Raw genomic sequence first — 20,177 nt, forward strand, 5'->3', positions numbered from 1 at the left:
AAAAATCGAAAAATCCCAAATGTAATGTAGGGTGAAATTTGATAAACACACACACACTATAACAGCATAACCGATAGATCATAAGCTTAGAAGATTTATCTCTCGGTGATGAGAAGAAGAAAAAAATCATCTTTAGATGATCCGATGGATGCTGAAAAATTAACACCAACGTGTTTCAACGTGTCAGGTGTTGGCCAACAGAAAAATTTGCATTTAAAGCCAATGCCAGGGGCGAAAAAGAGATAGAGAAAAAAAATTAGTAAAAGGACTCTCTCTCTTTCTCTCTTTCTCTTTCTCTCAGAGATTCTTTTGACGAAGCCGAACTCGTCAGGAGGATAAAAGAGAAGGATATATCTTAAAAGGCTAAATAAAAATGAACAGACGAGTTCTTTGAACTCTTCTTCCATCTTCCAACCCCCTCATCAAATTGATCTGAAACATACACACGCACGGGACCCTGGCTAAAGAAAAAAAAAGAAAAAGAAAAAGTTTGTCTCTACTTAAAATTTAATTCTTTTCAGCTGAACTTCGAAGTCAATCCAGACCATTGGACTTTGCAAACGACGTGGAGGACAAGAAGGATCGGTGGAGATCGCTGTTTTTTCTTCTTTTCCTTTTTATTTTTTTTTTATTTTCACCCCCTCAGAGATATTTAACAATAGCTCCTAAGTAAGATTTATCATCCACGAGATGGTCCGAAATTTGTGCGAATATTTTTTTCTGCACCGGATTGTTATCCTTGCAATCAACAAAAAAAAAGAAAAAGAAAAACTACAACTACTACTACTACTACCTCTAATTTATTTTTCTCCCCATAATCCCCGAGGGAGGTGTGAAAAATTTCTTACCCTTATCGCCTGCCGACAAATCTGACGAAACGTTTAGCCCGACATTCGTTAAGAGTTTAACTCGATGATAAAATATCATCCCTATTTCATATTTCCAGGTTAATGACCTATCAGAAAGCTAGGTAAGGGAAGAGAAAGAGAAAGAGAAAAAAGTGTAAAAGAGATAACGATATAGGAAAGAATCCTCCTACGGAGTTTCTCTATTTCTCGAGGCACGAAATCGTGGTGCTATCGTTCGGGGTTGCCAAGAATAAGAATAAGAATAATAAGAATAAGAAATAAAAGAGAGAGAGAGAGAGAGAGAGAGAGAGAGAGAGAGAGAGAAATAAAGAAGGTTAGAACGTAGGAAGAAACGAATACTCTCGTTGCAATCGTATCGAGGCTCACCTTGTTTTCCCACCCATGGTATTCATTTCAAGGACAGGAGAAACATTTCGATCGGTTGTAAGGGAGATTCCCAGTGTAGATTTTCTGCGGGGCAGCTGGCAAAAGGATGTACTAAATCTTGCCCGGATATCTCGAGAGTATATCAGAGTCAGTGTGGCAGCGGGGTGCCTGATGCAGTCGACGCTTACCAATCGAGAGAGAAAGAAAGAAAGAAAGAAAGAGAAAGAGTTGCTGTGGTTGCATGGCCACTGATCCAGCCGACGTTGCTTCTGCTGCTGTTACCGTTCCTCCTCCTGCTGCTGTTGCTTCTGATGCTGCCGGCTATGTTCTATACCCTTTCCTATGGACCTTCGTGTCGTTCCTGTGCTTTTCTGAGCTTTATCGATCCCTCAGTTTCTCCAGGGTTCAAACTGTTTATTTATTTCCGTATCGTTTGTTACGTTTCATCTTTACCTAACACCACCACCACTACCCACTTTGTGCACCACTTACTTTATTATACTCATCGTTATATTTGTTATTACCAACACTATCATTATCATCATCTTCCATTCTAAAACGTCAAATGTATTCTTTCAAAACTTGACCAACTATAGGATTTGTATTTAATGTAGGAAACGCGTTGTTAAGGTAATTCGTACGGTCCTGAGTTCACCGTACCTAGTTAGAAACCCTTGCTCGAATAGAATAGAACGTTGGTATGACCCTTACTGACCCGAAAGCCCGAATCCCGGTACTAAAACCACCTTGCTTTCGATCCATCCTACATCCTATATTCCGCAATACTATACCATAGTATATGTAAGTAGAAAGGGACAGTAATATCAGAGTTAGGTAATACTTTATGTTCTCACATTGTGAAAGAGAAAATCTTTATAGATATAGTAATCTTCTTATAAGAAAGAAAAAGAAAGAAAGAAAAGAAATTCGATGCAATTTTCTTCATCTTTCAACGATTTATTGCAATCCAATAGAATAAAATTTATGATAAGTGCAGAAAATCTTGACACGATTAGTTTTTGGCAGGCCGAATAAGAACGTTAAATCGATCGACCTTGAATTTCAAAAATAGAAAACGTTTTAGGTAGAAATTCGAGTCGTTATTTTTCTCTTAGCTATCTATCAATCATGCTGATGAAAGATCAAATGAATATGCATAAACAAGTATACGCCTATAATATCGCTTGTACCCGTGTCAACGAAATTGATCCATCAATCTTATCATCAAATATTGACTAACCTAGAAGAAAATATAATATATATCTCTCTCTCTATCTCTCTCATGAAAAATTAGATCATTTTTGTAGTTAACACCGTAGAATCTTGATCCCCTTCCCCGTTGTTAAGTAATTTTAATTAAATCTTATGTTTCTCTAATAATATTGCATCAATTTTAATCTAACGTATGTAGTTGTATGAATTAAAATTTGTTACTGACTATGTTATTAGCCCTCAACCTTACTACCCCCACCCTCACCACCACCAGCAGTACCCCCTCAACCATTTCTCCTTCAGCTCTACCTCTTCTTTTAGATCTCGTTATTTCTCGGTCTTTCCTGTCTGAGGATTTTCGCGAGATTACATCGAGCCCACTCGCTGGTAATTCCCTTAAATCCCTTCAACCACGACCTGTCTGCCCTTCGACCTATGACCCCGAAAGAGGATGAAGCAGAAGAAGAGAATGAACAAAATGGGACAGGAAAGAGATAGAGATATGCCTACCACCACCAACACCACTGCAATATCAAAGAAAGCCTCTTTTTAATTAAGCGGAGCAGCGAACTTTCAACGATCTCACGACTCACCGATAAAGCTTTAATGACAGCCAGCTAGCCCCCTACGATGGCCCTTCCATCGTCCCTTCCTCCCACCCTCGTTGGTGTGACTACCCCCTTCCCACGACTCTAAAATTATCCGACCATTTTTTTTATACTTTCCTTCAATTATGTTTCCACTCTTGCTGCTTTTTTTCGGATCAGCCAAAGGGGTTCAAAAAGTTCGACTACTAATTTGCAAAGATCGTTGAATAATTTACAAAGCATCTTTCATTTTCGACCTTTCGAATTCTTTTTTTTTTGTCATTCATTAAATGTCCCGTAATAAATGTTTCATTATATTTAATAGAAAATTATCGGTATCTAATAATGTATCGAGTTATCTCGTTCTAGTATAATTATAATAAATTAATGTGAAATTAAATGAAGGGGGGGAGGTATACGAGATATTTTTCTGATAAGTTTTAATGATTAGGGTCGCGGGAAGAGAGGGGAGGGAGAATGGGGGTTGCTCGTCAGGAAATTAACTTCATTTGGAAAGGAGAACTATCTCGAAAGTAAAAAAAAAAGAAAAAAAAATCGTTTCTCTTCCTTCTCATCTGCTTTTTTGTATCGTTGCACTTGAATCTCACGTAGAAAGATACAAAGAGAGAGAGAGAGAGAGAGAGAGAGAGAGAGAGAGAGAGAGAGAGAGAGAGAGAGAGAGAGGGAGAGATAAGAGATGAAAGTTCAACAGCGGAGCCTGCAAAGGATCGTGTTTCCCTCTCGTCGTTGTTCGCATCGAATAGGAAAGAAAAGGAAGGGAAAAAATGTTTAAAAAAAAAAGAAAAAAGAATAAAAAAGTAAATATCGTCTGCTAGCTGGAGTGTGCAAGAGGAACAGTGCATGGATGAGGAAGGAAAAAATACGAAAGGAGGAAGAAAAAAAAAAAGGAAAAAATAGGAGAAGGAAAAAAAAAAAAAAAGGAGGAGGAGAAGGATTCAAGGACGTTGTTCGTCCACCAGCCGGCATACGGTTTCCAAAGGACGAAGGTCGTTCTCTATCTCTCTATCTTTCTCACATAACGAGTTGCTACCACGTGCCACAAATTGCATACTTCATAAGAAGAAGGAGAAGAAGAAGAAGAATAAGAAGAAGAAAAAGATTATACGAAATTTCTCCATATCTCCAGGACTATAATTAATTAATCTAATTAGTACGATAATTAAACAGAAATATTGTATGCAAAGGGAATAACACGCGTAATTGATATTTCGTTCTAAGTAAAAATAATTTCTATTTTTGTTTCGTCGAGAGATGGGAGAAAATAAAAAATAAAAAAAATCAAAAGCGTTTGCGATATATTGTTATTAGTTATTATTAGTCGCGATCGATGAAAAGTTTTCAATCTAATCAACGTTATTTCAATATGCAAGAGAGAGAGAGAGAGAGAGAGAGAGAGAGAGACCACGAGCCCTTTCGAGATAAAGCGTACACGCGCTCTTGAGTAGTTGTAAGCAAGTATACCTATACTTATAGTCATTTAATTAATCACCGTTATCTAATCCGAACTAGTTAAAATGATATTCTATTATCTTAACGAGGTATCTTAAAAGGACTGTTTTATATCGATCTTGTCAAAAATTCAAATATAAACAAAGAAATATTATTATTTAATCAAAACACAACAACGTTTGTCAACAACGTATTGCATCTAAATCGAGTTTTTAAAAACGAACGAGAGTGTACTTTGAATAATATAAAACTCAATTATCATCCATGGATACATAAAAATAAAGGAAGGAAACGTAGTAGCAGTTAATACTGTCTAAAAAGAAATGTAGAAACGTTTAAAGTCTGATCGAATCAAAACCAAAACCCCTTGAGATCGCGAGTACGATGCAAGTCTTGCGGGATTGGTATCACTTATCTCATTTGTTTATTATCTCGTTTATTTTTGCCACGTGCCAGTAAGTATTCCAAGTAGATGATCCCTTCCTTCTCTCTTCTCTCTTTTCTCGTTTGGCCACTTCTGTCGTTTGAATTGGAACGTAAACTGAAGTATGTATGCGTGTAATATGAAGAATGAAAGAGACAGACGGTGGAACAGATCTCCTACTCTCTCTCATTTCCTCATGAGAATCAAGTCTTCGTTGTTGGCTGTCATTTAGCAAGAACTTTAATGGAACACGAATGCCGGTGCCACAATGCATCGCTCGCAACCAAGTTAAACCCTGTCGGATATAACGAAGCGATATCTTAGCCAACTCGATTGTTCCGTTCGCCTAATGTCGGCTTCTAACTTCTATAACCATGGATTCATTCGGCACAATGTGTATAAACTTTTCAACAGCTGTAACACAACATCTTTCATCTGTTTCCCCAAAGAGAGAAAATTGAACGGAAATTAATGCGGAAGTGTTTATTATCCAATTTCGTTGAAAATAATAAAACGTGTTGTTATGTTACCTGTTTACCGAGTTGTCGAGTAATTAGTATAAATCAATGGGAACTGATGATGCAGACAGAGTAATAGTATATATAAACCATCGGAGGTGTAATAATGATTAATAATTGGAACTATCGTATCTGTCAAAACGACAATTATAATATGGTTATATCAGATTAATATGAAAAATTGCAATAGGGCAATTTCGCGAAGGATTATCAAAGGGATATTGCAAGAGAAACGAACCTTAAACGATCTATCTAACAAGGTCGATCGTTGGACCAGGCCCACCGTTAATTAGTACAGAAATGGACTACTTCGTTAAACGTAATTGCATTAAGCGTACCTTGTACGTTGTTCCATACGTAAGCAGACCCCTATATACACGTATATACATATATATATATATTTCTATCTTACTCCATTCGCATGTTCGCAAATGCACAAGAGACTACTTAGTCGATCGTTTCGATCGTATTAACGAACTTCTGCATGCCATAACAAAGTTTATGGAGATAATAAATAGTGACAGTTATTAACTATTAGATCCTACTATCGACTTTGATTTAATAGTCAATTAAATATTCGATTACTACGAAAGAACTTGATAAATTTAACGTACATTCTTTCCAATCATCTCCGCTTTTCCAATTCGATATTTTTTCTATTACTACTCAGCCCAAATTTAATAATACGATTGTCCATCTATTCCGATTATTTTATATTTCAGGATTGAAAATAATGAAATGATCAAAAAATTCATTGGAACGATTCCCGTCGATCAATTTTTTCGCGCAAAACAATTACAAAATATATATTTACAAAAATGTTTAATCTTACGAGAAGGGGGGAGGAAAAATGCAAGTCTCCCGACATATACCACCCTAGATATACGGCCCTGTTCTAGTCCAGACTATTGATCCTACTGAGAGTGAGTGAGAGGGTGTGAGAGACAGAATGGCGATAGAAAGGACGAAAGTGTGAGAGTAAAAGAGAGGAAAAGAGAAAGAAAAAAAGGGTAAGGGAGAGGGAGAGGAGGTGGGATAAAGAGATAGAAAAGTGAGAAGTGCAGAATAGAAGTAAAGAGAGAAAGAGAGAAAGAGAGAGAGTGAAGATCTAAAAGGGGAGTGTTAGTCCGTATTATTATCCTCAACTTGAACTCGTCGTATAAATTTTTCCGTCGTTCCACTTAAAACGTACAGAACGCTGCTCTTTCTTCTTTTTTTTTTCTTTTTTTTTTTTTTTGTTGTTTCCTCTTACTTCTTTCACGGGACAACTTCAAACTTTGAAATTTCGAATATCTAAAGTTTCCCCCATCCGCCCCCACCGAACCCTTCCTTCCTTCCTTCCTTCCTTCCTTTTTCTCTTTTAGATTTTTCATTTCATTTTCGGAATTTACGCTGCACTTTAACAATTAAAATTTACCGTTCCGGAATTGACATTGCATTTTTTGGGCCATTAAAACTACGTATCCCCCGTAATTAACATTGCACGTTGTAGAACGAAAAATAGCAGGTTTAGCAAGTTTTATTACGATCCTGTTATTATCCTTGCAATATAGTCATTTTCACTTTAATCCTGCTATCCTGTGTTATCCCTGTTCTACAATTATCATTTTATGTTTTTACCAACCAATTTTTTTCGTGGAAAATACTCTAATTCATTTTATTTCCTGAAGTTAATTACTCATAGAAATTGATTAAATAATGACAGGTAAGAATATACAAGTTTGCTCTTTCAAAAAAAAAAAAAAAAAGAAAAAAATACGGAAGGGTAAATGCAAAACAAAGAAGGGAAAGAAAAATAGAAAGACAAAAGTGAAGTCAATGGTAACTGGTAGAAGCCAACGAAACGTTGCAGTAAAAATGATGCACGTTTGTGTCTGTGTGTGTGTGTGTGTGTATTGATATGTAGGGTGGTTTAAGGGCCGTATGACAAGATCAAGTACCTCGAGGCACCTATCGAAGAAAATGAACATACGAGATGCTTTAGTCGACCGTATTTTCCAGGCATACAAGAGAGAGAGAGAAAGAGAGAGAAAGAACGAATGAGAAAGACTATAAAACGGTAATGGGGAAAATAAAAACAGATTTATCGTTCGCCCTAATTAACCATCTTGAAGGAAATTATTGCGATTGCTGGCAATTGCAATGGTCGCAAGAATATAACGAAAATTGCAAAACTGCAATTGTGATTAAACAAAAAAAAAAAAAAGAAAAAACGTTCGATTACGCGAGTATTCTGCTCATACGTTTTCGTTTGTATAACACAATCATTTCAAACGACATGTTAATTGTTAAATTATTCTTAATTCAATATATACATTGATAGGATTAATAATAATAATCATAATTATGAAATAATGAATAATCACATGTGCAAAACATACACGCAAAGCACACGTAGGAGGAATTGAAAATTTTCCTTTGATGGGAAATCCATTTCAATCGGATCAAATTCTCTCTCTCTCCCTCTCCCTCGATGATATATTTACTATACTTATTTCCATTTGTGAGGATCGATGAATTAAATAGAAAAAGGATCAAAATGATGACAAAAATTAGATCAACGAGAGGAAGAAAAAAATCATAAGATATAAGATTAAATGAAAGATGAAGAAACGTCGTTGTCGGGCTTCTCTGTAGCCTTTTAAATCAACGATGCAGAAACGATCTTTCATGACAGACCACTTGGGATTCGGGATGACAGCATCCGCCGAACCGGATTTTGTGGTCCATGCCTTTTACCTATAATCATAATTATAATACAATATACTCTAACCGCTTATATGTGATCCAACTATCAAGAATTCAAACTAGAAGGATTTACCATTATTATTTTATCTGAGTAATTAGATAGAAAAGAAAAACAATCGAAGGTCTTTTCGAATTATAATTTTAGTCCGAGGGGTGAGGGGGAAAAATATAAATTGTAAGGGATAATCTAAGGGATACAATTTAACTAGAAAAAAAAAAAGAGAAAAAGATGGCAGTAAAAAAATTTGTACAATTCTTTTTCAACCTCCGTAAAAAGGATTGCACTTGTAATTGTAGCAACCAGTCCCCTTCTCTCTCTTCTCTCTCTCTCTTTCTCTCTCTCTTTCTGTTGTACATTGCTGAGAAATCAACCCGAGGCGACCGTAGAACATGGTCGTTTAAAATAGATGACTGTATACCAGTGCAATGAAAAAAGAGAGAGAGAGAAAAGGACAGTCGTGTCAAAGAAAGAAAGAAAGAAAGAAGAAGAAGGAGAAAAGAAAGAGAAAGAGAAAGAGAGAGAGAGAGAGAGAGAGAGAGATGAGAGCAATGGCGTGACACGTCGTGATCGCTAGAAAGAATCTCGTCCTGCAACCCGGAAACACCGTGACTAACAACTCGGTATCACGAAGGTGGAAGGAAAAGGCCTGGACCCTTCGGGGTAGATATCTTCTCCTCTTCTGGGGTCCTAAGGGTCATCAAACCTCATCCAGACCAAGCATTATTATGACCAAATCTAATTGAAACTCCGAGAAGAAGATACTCACGTTCTTCGGTGTGTACGAAACCGGAACTACTCGACGATAGTTACACTCATTGTCAGTTCTAACGATAATAATAATAATAATAATAATAACACAGTTATCTATACGATAATAGATTGCTCGATTTTATCATATTTTCTAATTGTTCTTGACGATTATTAAAAAGAGATTTAATGTCAGGCTCAGAAAAAAACAAAATATATATATAAAGTTAGAACTTAGGCTGGTATCTATGCAAAATAGATTTCTTTTTTTTTTCTTACACCCTATAGAACATTCATACTCCTTTGGGTAAGCTTTAGGCAAGCTTCCAATATCGTGCTTTGATGTCCTACTATCTCTATGCATATGTAGTAGTCTCTAGGTAAGTGTGAACCATCAGGTATGTAATTGCAACAAATCGTCTGATCTCTCCACCCCCTCATTCTCTCATCCTTCCTCTCTCTCTCTCTCTCTCTCTCTTTTAGTATGAAAGATGGAATCCCTGGAGATGATTCAACGATTTATCTAGGTCATTCAAGTACCCAAGGGAAATCTCGGAAACTTTACAAATAAAATACATGTGTCCCTTTTTTCCTTTGAAAAAGAAGACTCGGATAAACTCAACCCAGAAATTCATTCGACGATAAACCTTAAAAGGAACAAAAAAACGATCTTGCAAATCTTCGACCACAGGGACCAATCGTTCGATAGATCGAAAGATAACAATAGAATATAAGGGAATAGTTTTTGCAAGAAAATAAAAAATATAGAAATAGAAATAAAAGTAGAAAAAGAGAGAGAAAGAAGAAAGAAAGTCAACGTCCTGAAATTCAATCGATGGGATAGAAGAAAAGTGATGTTGAATTTTCCACTCGAACCTCCTCTTCTTGATGTATTACATTGTTCATGGACAATAGCACTATTGTACACGCGTGTCCTGTCGATTATGTCACGTACCGTAGTATGCGGAATGCATACTTTAATGAGAAAAGAACATAACACCTTTCTTCTCCTCTAACTCAGCGAAAATTCAATGCGAGACAGTATTCCTTTTAAAAATAGGAAGACATTTGCATTGTATGAGAAAAAGAAATATTATTTTACATCAAAAAAAATTATTAAATATGTATGTATGTATATAGAAAAATTACCGAATATGAAATATGAATTTGACTTGAGAATCTCTAAAGATTTGACGCGAGTGAACTCTATAAATAAATAAAAGATTTTCTTATATTTTCCTTAATTTCACAATCAAAATAACAGGAAACGAAAGGAAGTTGTTATATACATATGTATTAGTACATTTATATATTTACTAGAGTTATATGTATATGCTTTCTTATCCCTCGATCAGTTAGCTCGAATCAGTCCCACGGTATTTTCTCTAGCATCCTACTCGATTGTAGTAGATTACATACAATCCGTTACCTCATGCTTCGGCATTAATACACGCAAACTGTTTTGATTTTTTTTTCCATTCGATCAAGATCCTTATAAATAGATCTATAAAATTTAGGCTGAGAGATTAAGAAGAAATATTTTCTAATTGCAAGCAATGAATTTAAGATATTAGAAAAGCATCTCTACACTGTTCAGCACAATAGACATCAATTTGAAGTAAGCAGAAACTCGTGGTAATTGCAAAAGCCCGTTCGAGAAAGAACGTAGAATAGGATAGATAAAGTTAGATAGATAGATAGATAGATAGATAGTTGAAAAGAGAGAGAAAGGAAGTGTGTGCGTTCCACAAATGGAACGATTGGAGTGGAGACTGCACACACAGTCCTTTTATACTATTCTCTTGCGAAGAACGCAATTATTGCAGGCATTCGACTACGCTTACGACGAGTAAGGAAACCTAACGAATACCCTCCAGTAGTATCGTTCAACTTGGAAACATATGGGAACCAAAAAGCACCGAGCTTTATCTTCCTTCTTTGAAAAGGGAAGTGTGAATTACAGAATTCAGGGAGATCAAAAGCTAGCTAGCTAGCTACTACCTACCTCGACATGCACGAGTAAATAATTAGGTCGTTCGTGTTGGTAGTAATGTTAGTAGCGGTAGTAAATCTACATAAATGAATCGATCGAAGTTGGGTAAGGTAAGGAGGTAGGCTAGATAACGAGTTTTATTATAATAAATTTGCTATTAAACATGTTACTACTTTTTTACGTTTCATTATACATTTTAAGTTTATTTCAAATTTTGTTTTTTCATATATACGAATCATTTTACAAAAGGATAAAGGAATAATCGATGTGTTATTGATTTATCGAGTTTCCTCGAAAGTCATTTTAATTAATTGACATCTAGGGGGGGGGGTTATATTTCTACGCGAAATATACCGTTAGTTTACTTGAAAATTACAACAGAAGAAAAATCATTATACGCGTATATACGAAATCGACGTGGTTTAATCGAGTTCACTTCTAATAAATTGTTGCCCATTAAGAAAGAGAGAGAGAGAGAGAGAGTTCTTCCGAGATATTTACTACGGTATTTTACCGTTAGTTAACTTGAGAGAATTTTTCTCGAAAAAAAAAGAAAAAAAAAAAAATGATTTTCGAGGAGCATAACGAAAAGAAGATCGGATACGGTTAATCGAGTTCTCCTAACGATAAATCACCGGACACCGGAGAGATATTATTTCTACGTTGTACTGTTAGAGAGTTAAACTCGAAAATGTTTTCCTTTTTTCCTAAAACTAATTGTCCAGTTGAACAAAATTCGCCGACTAATCGTTCTTATCGAAATAATTACCCCTGCCCCTCTCCCCTATTACTACCGTTAACCATACTTCAAAATTTGTCATAAAAATGATTTCCTAAGTACGAAAGAAGGAGAAAAGGAAAAAGAAAAAAAAACAAAAAAGAATAAGAACGACGCGTTTAATCTATAGCAATCTTCGGTCGTAACTCAAACAGGGTGAACTATAACTCGTCGTTTTACTCGTATACTTAAACGTTCCAGATATTTACATATACGTTATATACATATATAATGGGTTATAGTGTAACTCCAATCGAGAATTCCACGATTCGCATTATCGGTCGATTGCACCGAACGTAAATTTCCCTGGCGTTTCTCGCGTGTACACTTGGAGAGTTCCGATCCGTTCGTTTCGTTCACGGAGCATCCAGGTGTACTATGGTGGTAGTAGTACTGTTGGGTGCTGGATGCTGGCTGCTGGGTGCTGGATGTTGGTGCTGGTGCTGTTGCTGCTGTTGCTGCTGCTGCTGACGGCAGTCTGTAGGTCAGTTATACTGTTACTGTTACCGCCGTACGTCCAGCCTATTACCGGTTATCGTGCGAGAGAGCAACGGTATGCGCAACTTCGATCGCAATGGAATTCTACTCTACTACCCGAACCTCCTTCGGACATACTAGTAATCTTCCCAACGCAAAAAACAACAACAACAACATCTTCCAATCAAATTCACCAAAATATTCCAACCAAATCTAAGTTTTATTAACATCAATCAATTATTATTTGGAATATTTTCTATCAATGTGTTTCCCGTTTGTTCCGGTCTAATAATGTCCCTTTAATTTGACTACAAAAAGAAAAAATTACAAAGATACGTAATCATTCATTTAATTATCATTTGTCAATAATTGGTATAATAAATTATTGTGCACTTTTTTTCTGTTCTTTCTTTCTTTTAATTTATGAATTACTTTCTCTCTCTTTTTCCTTCCTTCTCTTTCCTTTGCAGAATTCTCCTTCTCCGTTACTCTTTCAGTGTCGTAAATCAGTAAGTTATTCTTGTATGCAAAACGACGAAGGCTACGAAAATGGCGAACAGAGCGTTCGAACGACTAATGGACACCTCGGGTGAAACCATCAATAACGCGAGAAATTCTTAATTAATTGCCACATATGGTGGCTAATTAAATGCGATATGCGGTACTCTGCCCCGAGCATACATGCCCCACACATCGTCTCTCTCTTCATTCAGTAAATAACAAACAATTTTCAAACAACGTTTTAGAAATGAAATTGTTTACTCGAGTATCTGTCAAACTTTAAATCAACATAACGTTTCTTCGCAAAATTATATCAAAATTTAAGATAATCTGAGATCAGAGGATAATATGATTACAACAGTATACTTTGTAAAAAAAATTCTATGAAAATTTGACAAATACCCATATGTGGAAGTGATGAATTTCAAATTGATCCAAAAAAAGAAATGTATAATATATGACTAGTTGATAAAAATTCAGAAGCAGGATAATAGTCAGCCCTTTTTATTCGGCCCTACAAATTTCTGACAGTTACAGGGCGGCGAAATCGTTGATTCCAGACAACGAACGGTCATTATGACTAATGAGTTAGGCGGGTCTGGAGTCTTTTGATCCATGGGATATTCCAACTACTTGCCTGTTGTTCTCGAAGTAGGCCTAAAAAGGTTAAGCAAAAGAAAAAAAAAAAAAAGAAGAAACGATCGAATCTATAGGAAGATAAACGCGATCGTTCGGGCCAATTCGTGCATCATCGAGACTACGCTTGATTATACTGAGCTCGAAACTTCTTCTTCTTCTCAAGCTCCCCTATAAATTACATTAATAAACTTGTCTGCATTATTCTTTCTTTTTTTTTGGTTGTTTTCCTTTATTTTTCCATTATTTATTACTTATCAATAATTTATTATCATAATCGTCGATCGAATACAATTGATCGATAAACAAATAAACATAAAGGAAAAAAAAGAAAAATAAAAGAAGAACATGACCAATATATGGATCAATTGAGATGACCGTAACGATTTGGATTTAATAATTGATCACGTATAGAGCCCCGATCTGAAAATATATTTTATAAGCGTATTTGAGATAAACAATTAATCGATAGATGGATCGATATCGATATCCAGTAAATCATTATAAAACAAGCCCTGATATATACGTGATGATTCCCGATGAAAGTATAAGATTAAGTAGATAAACGAGAGATCGGAGAATGAACGTTGCTCTCTCTCTCTCTCTCTCTCACTCTCTCTGCGCAACTCTGGTCTGGTCTGGTCTGGTTCTGGTTCTGATTCTGGTTCTGGACTACTACTAACTATACTAAAAAGAGTAAAGGAAACTGTTGGCGCTGCGAATTTAGTGATCCAGGGTATGTACCCTTCTATTCTGGCGAATGGCGATGCCTCGGCACACACTCTGTAATTATAAAGGACCGGTTTTGTCCGACGTTAGAGGTATAATACGTACAACTACGTTCGGTACAACCAACGAGATGCCTTCAACGAAACATGCCTCGCAAATATTTCCCCATACGCGTATACATTTTTTCTTTTTCGTTATCAATATCAAAAAATCATTTTTTGGTTTGTAATCTAAGACACATTTGTTTTATTAATAATATTATATTATCTATTTCAGAATACGAATTATGAATATCGTTAGATAATTATATTTAATTATTTATATATGATATATAATTACGGATATATGATATTGTTATTATTATTATTGGTGAAATATTCTCGATATGGAATATAAGTAAAAATTCTTCGAACGGTTCTACGGTCAAAGTTTAATCATATACCTTGAAAAGATACATATCTTTCTCTCTCTCTCTCTCTCTCTCTTTCTTATATACGTGTTTACGTTAATTTATTCAAGTCATATATCTCATCTTTTAATTTATATCACATTAAGTTGGAGCGTAAAGTACGTACGTCCGTCCTCGCCCAATAGCATTAATAAGCCATCTATCTCTATCTCGTTCTATCTTGTGTATCTTGCATTTAAGAGAGAAAGAGAGAGTAGTAGGGGAATGATTTCTAATGCAGCGAGAGTTACCGGTACCACGTTAATAAACTGCCGGTTGTTGTACCGGAGCTCTGGTATCGCGTGTCGTGAAATTCCAAGTCGTTGAGTCATGGAAGAATGCGAGGAACCCCGAGTTCATTTCATTTATTATAATATTATTATGAAAAAGAGATTATACATTTGTGTTTGGATATTATCTATTAACGATTTCAAATCTCTCAATCAATTCTATGAAATTTTTGTAATATCGTATGATATTATTAAAACCCTTTTCTCACTCGGATAATTTAAACGCGATTCCCCCTATAATAAAACGATTAGTATTATTTCGTACGTAGGTGTAGAAGAAATTCAAGAAAATCGTCCGGAGTTGTTGGTTCCGCTCCTAGAATGTGCAAATGATTAATATTAATAGCATAATATCGTATAATAATAATAATAATAGTTTGTGTGTATCTATGATAGAAATTAATGGGAAACGACAAGAGGGTAGTAAAGCACATTTGACACTTCATTATTATCCTCGAATGGGATTTTAAAGAGCCGCAAGCTGATTTAACGATTCTCCGCGTTGTACGGTCTATTAAGTGGCCTGATCAAAACGATCGGTCGCGAGTGAATAGCGATAAATAATAATACTGGTATACAAACGTGAAATACATAAGAGAAAGAAAATGTATATGGATATGTATGTGTGTATGTGTGTGTATGCGTGCAATAACAAGGTGGCAATAAATTACACCATGCCGGATTATCACACGCGAAGCGTTTATAGGTAGATGCAGTATGTGTCACCTGTGACGTTTGCAAAAAGAAATACCAAAATGTAGGAAGCAAAAAATTCGACTACACATCTGCGGATTATCCACGGTAACGAAGTAGCACACGCTTGGTGCAGAAAGAAAAAGGAGGGGGTTGTTTCAAATGAATCGTAAATTATAAACTACTCTTCACCGATAGTCAACCGTGAAAGATCGTTATTTATTTTTCTTTCATACTCATTCACTCGGTCTCGTTAATTAGTACGAAGCACGAGTATTCATTCTTCTTTCACTCACGTCGGTAAATTTCAAGACCGAAGATTGCCTGTTAAACATCATCCTACGAAAATGAAAATTCCTCCTTTTATTTCTTAACCAACCTCGGTTTGTGCCCCATGTTTTTCTCCTACCTTCATTAAAAATACATTTTCATGGATATTACGATGAAAAATGATTATTAATCGTTGCAAAGAAAATTCAATTGAAACTGTATATAATAACGCGTCTTAAGAAAAATTGAAATTATTAAAAGTTGGCAAATGGTTCTTCTCTCCGAGTGGATTGATGTTAAGTAACAAAAAGCACTTCTTTTTTTTCTATATATATATATAAAATGTTTGCAGTGATAAAACTAGACCACGAGTGAAACTATTCCAGTAGTTCGAGTGGAAGACAAGCAAAGCAAATTTTAGGGATTTAAACAAAAGACAAATAAGACCTACTTTTCCAGTAGTTACTAATTCTAGTAGTTTAGGTAAATGGCCAAGACGGCATCTCCACTGACATTTACGATTGCAATCAAAGAAATTACGGAACCATAAATCAATCAAATTCCCATAGAATATATTCGTATCGTTATTAAATCCTTAAAAAATGAAAATCCTGTGTGGTCCTGACTAAATTTAATTAACTTAGAGTAATTAAAACAGAGGCTTAGAAAAAAAATTCTTAAAAAGTCTCGTCTATTGGGTCGTAACAGAAGAAAAGAAATAAAAAGAGGGATAGAAGAAAAAAACACTTGATCATGAAAAAGTCTATAATTGGTGAGGGTGATGATGTCGTGGTCCTAGGATGGTTCCGTGTTGCTAAGCAACGGCATGCTTTCGGTGTTATCGTTCGTAAGGACTTTGCTTTTGTCTCGAGATCAAAAGAATCCCCCTCTCGGTTTCTCTCTTTCCCTTTCCTCTTCTATTTCTCGAGGGTAAAACTGGCTATTGCAATAAGGGATCGAAATCGAAAAGTCAAGAATCATAGGAACTTCGAGAATGACAGAGAAACCTAGGGCTACTTTTGCCAAAGGCAAAACGCTTTTAAACCGGAAACCAACGACAATGATTCTTCCGTTACCCTTCCGTATCCTTACTAAAAGCCAATTGACAATGATGAACATTATTCATTCCTACGAGACGAATATATTTCTTTTTTTGAAAAATAAAATAATATACAAATAAAGAAAATCATTTTCTTTCGAAAACATTTATCTACCAATAATTCTGCGCTTGTTGGGTTTTTCTTTTTTCTTTCCCTCTCCTTCTTTCTCTCTCTGAAGGGGTAGAATTTGGAATTTATAGAAAAACGTCGAAGATACCTGGTCGAGATAAATCGAATATCGTACGTTCGAGAAACGTTCGAGAAACGTTCGAACCATCACATAAATAATTTATTTGAAGAGGGGGGATTAACTCACCATAATCGGAGTGCAATCTTGCCGCCCAGATGCAGAGGAACGTACTCTGTCAGACCGCAGCATCTGCAACAATGAAAAAACCAACTCCCAGTTTTATTTCTTTTTACTTTTAATTTTACCGTTAAACTTTATCGGCAATGAAGTATCTCCCCCTCTATATCTTTCTTTCTTTATTTCCTTCAACAAAAAAATTCGACTAAATCTTATATACACGCGTGTACAATTTCACAAAAAAATTTGTCGAATTAATAATTATTATTAATATGACACGTTCCATAAAATTATTTATTTAACCAACAAATTCTACATCCAATAGAACGAATAATTGATCTACGTTAGGTGTGTGTATATACGCGAAGCCATGTATACTATTAGGATTTATTCCCATACGTGTGTGTGTGTGTACGCGTATATCAAATACATCGTTGTTACCATAGCAAAAGCTCGCAAGCATGTTTTCGTTCTAATCCGTTTACGGGTGCCACAGCCCAAGCTGATTACAGAGAAAGACACACAATATTACCTTACAAACTCTTGTGTTACCTTACTGTTACTGCAAAGGGCTAACTTTGCCGAGTAGGTCCGAGTAAACGTCGTCTAGCAACGTTAATGGCACAAGGTAAACACTCTGTTCCAAGTTTTCTACCAACATTAGAATATTCGACAAACATTGTTCAACTACATTTTATCATATTTTTCTTTTTTTTTTTTCTCATATATGCTACCGTTTATAAATAATACACGCATCTTTTTCTTCCCATTTATTCCTTAACAACGAAAATTGTTTTCTTTCTCTCTTTCTCTCTCTCATTTTCAAGACAAAAAGGAAACACAATGTCTGACAAATTCGTGCGTGCTGAAAGAGAAGACCACACACACAGGTTATGGTGTTCTGGTATTAATTCGACGAAAAATCGTGCAGAAAATCGTCCTTCGAATATCTGTTCGTTCTTTTTAAAAAAAAAAAAAGATTTAACATCGATTATGTCTGTTACGATCATTAGGATTCAACTATAAAAAGGGCAGCTTTGTGTTGCCTATGAAAAAGAGAGAGAGAGAGAGGGAGGAGGGGAAATATTTAGAAAATTATTTTTTATATTTCACAAAAGCTACGCAACAACGAAATAAGATAAATGCACGAATACGAGACAGATTGAAGTTTTCGTTTTCGTTTCTGAGTAAACGCTTAAACTCTTTTGCAAAAGAAAAAAAAAACAAGAAAAAGGGTAAACGTAATTAGGGTCTTAGCCTATAGAAAAAAGGTATGCCCTTTTTTTTTACCCTCAAAGCTTCTTTCTTCGCGTTAAAAACGTGCGAGACTTGACACACAGGCATTGCCATTGTGTTTCAAAGATCGATAAGGGAAGAAAAGTTTTGCCAATGAATGAGAACGTTGTTCTCGTTTACTTTTCTTTTCTTTTTTTTCTTTTCTTTTGAATTTCATTCGAAAATGACTGACTATTGAGCAAACCTTATTATCGTGTTTTACAAAGATTTAAAAAGAACAAATTTTGTATAATTATTTTGTTGTTACATTATACTTATTTTACATTTGTACGTTCACATAAAATATCATTCGCGCGTTTGTAATTCTTTCTCTTTCGTATATTACATTAGTGATGTAATTTTCAATTTTGCGAATGAATAATCGTCGTCATCGTTGAAATGACGATGCAATCTTTTAATCATAGCTCAAAAATATATCATAACTTCGGAGTAAACATACACGTAACACTTTCCGAGATCGTGCGTGACTCGAACACGTAATATACTCGACCACAATTGTATTTTCTCGTTCGCCTACTATATCTCTACGTGTATGTATTTACGTACAAGATAATTTAGTGCTTATCACGAAACAATTATGATATGTGTTCCCTTTTCCCGAGTTTATCTCTTTATCTTTTCCATAGGAAACTACGTTAAAAGCACGGATATGTAATACTAATCACTACGTATCTACAAAACTTTCATTCTATGTAAAATATATTCTGTATCATATATTAAAATAAATTTATATTAATATATAATATTATATGTGTGTGTGTATATATAAATAAAATAAATTATTAATATTATTATCTCTCTCGGGGAGGTATATTTTTTTCACCCTTTTCGTAAAGGGTTTCCCTTTTAGTCGCCTTTAACGACAAGCAGGGACTACTGCGGCTTATTCTTATCCCCCAGGACCGCAGGGGGTTTATTATCATTATTATTAATTTTATAAATAGTATAAAAAAAATAAATGTCGATAGAAAAAAAAAGAAAAATGTGAATAGAAGGAGGAATGAAATGAAAGTCCAACTAATACCAAGGCCAAAAAAGGTTTCAGCATCGAGCCCGTTACATACTCTGACACACTATCATTGTTGTTATTCTTATTATTGCATTTTACGATCCTTACGTACATACATCGTACGCAACAATAGAGCCTCGAGCAGTGAAATGGTGTACCATCATCGTACACACACACACACACACACACACACACACACACAGATAAAAGATAAAACTTCCATAAACGTATACAGGTAGACACGTAGAAATTATATGGATTCACGAAGGAAACATGAGTTAATCTTTATCCCTGGCAATATATTAAGATTTCTAACGTTGGTATTATACGTGAAAAGTGAAGTACCGAGACGTTAACAAATCTATCGGAGAACTCTTTAATGGCTCAATTACTTTAAGAACTTTAAACCCTGGTGTGCAGGTTCTCCATTCCTTCGTAGGATAATATCAAATGAAGTGGAAGAAAGTTGAGGTAAATTTTATACTGAAAAACAAAAGATAAAAAAAAATATATATATATATATATAAAGAGGATAGAGAATAGGGTAAGAGGTAAGAGGGAGAGTTGGGTTAGGGTAAGAGAGGGTGAGGGATAAATATACAGCGAAGGACGTGTTTTGTTAATATTATCGCGAAGAGATGTACAACAATAGCTTGATACTTTGTGCAGACGGCAGATGGTTAATCATTGTCGGTGGATGGCCGTCGA

At 35.3% G+C, this 20,177-nt stretch overlaps 1 protein-coding gene across 7 annotated transcripts in view; it reads right to left on the reverse strand.

The window, feature by feature from the left end:
- The window catches only part of LOC106787509 (SH3 and multiple ankyrin repeat domains protein 3), a 92,556-nt gene that overhangs the window by 42,694 nt on the left and 29,685 nt on the right, over positions 1 to 20,177 (reverse strand). For all 7 annotated transcript variants that reach the window (XM_014749909.1, XM_014749906.1, XM_014749908.1 and 4 more), the window contains exon 2: positions 17,174 to 17,236. The gene's annotated coding sequence lies outside the window, so the exon portion shown is untranslated. The remainder of the gene's footprint in view (positions 1 to 17,173; positions 17,237 to 20,177) is intronic.

This window comes from Polistes canadensis, unplaced genomic scaffold, assembly GCF_001313835.1.
Source record: "Polistes canadensis isolate GaletaPanama2010 unplaced genomic scaffold, ASM131383v1 scaffold_103, whole genome shotgun sequence".
NCBI lineage: Eukaryota > Metazoa > Arthropoda > Insecta > Hymenoptera > Vespidae > Polistes > Polistes canadensis.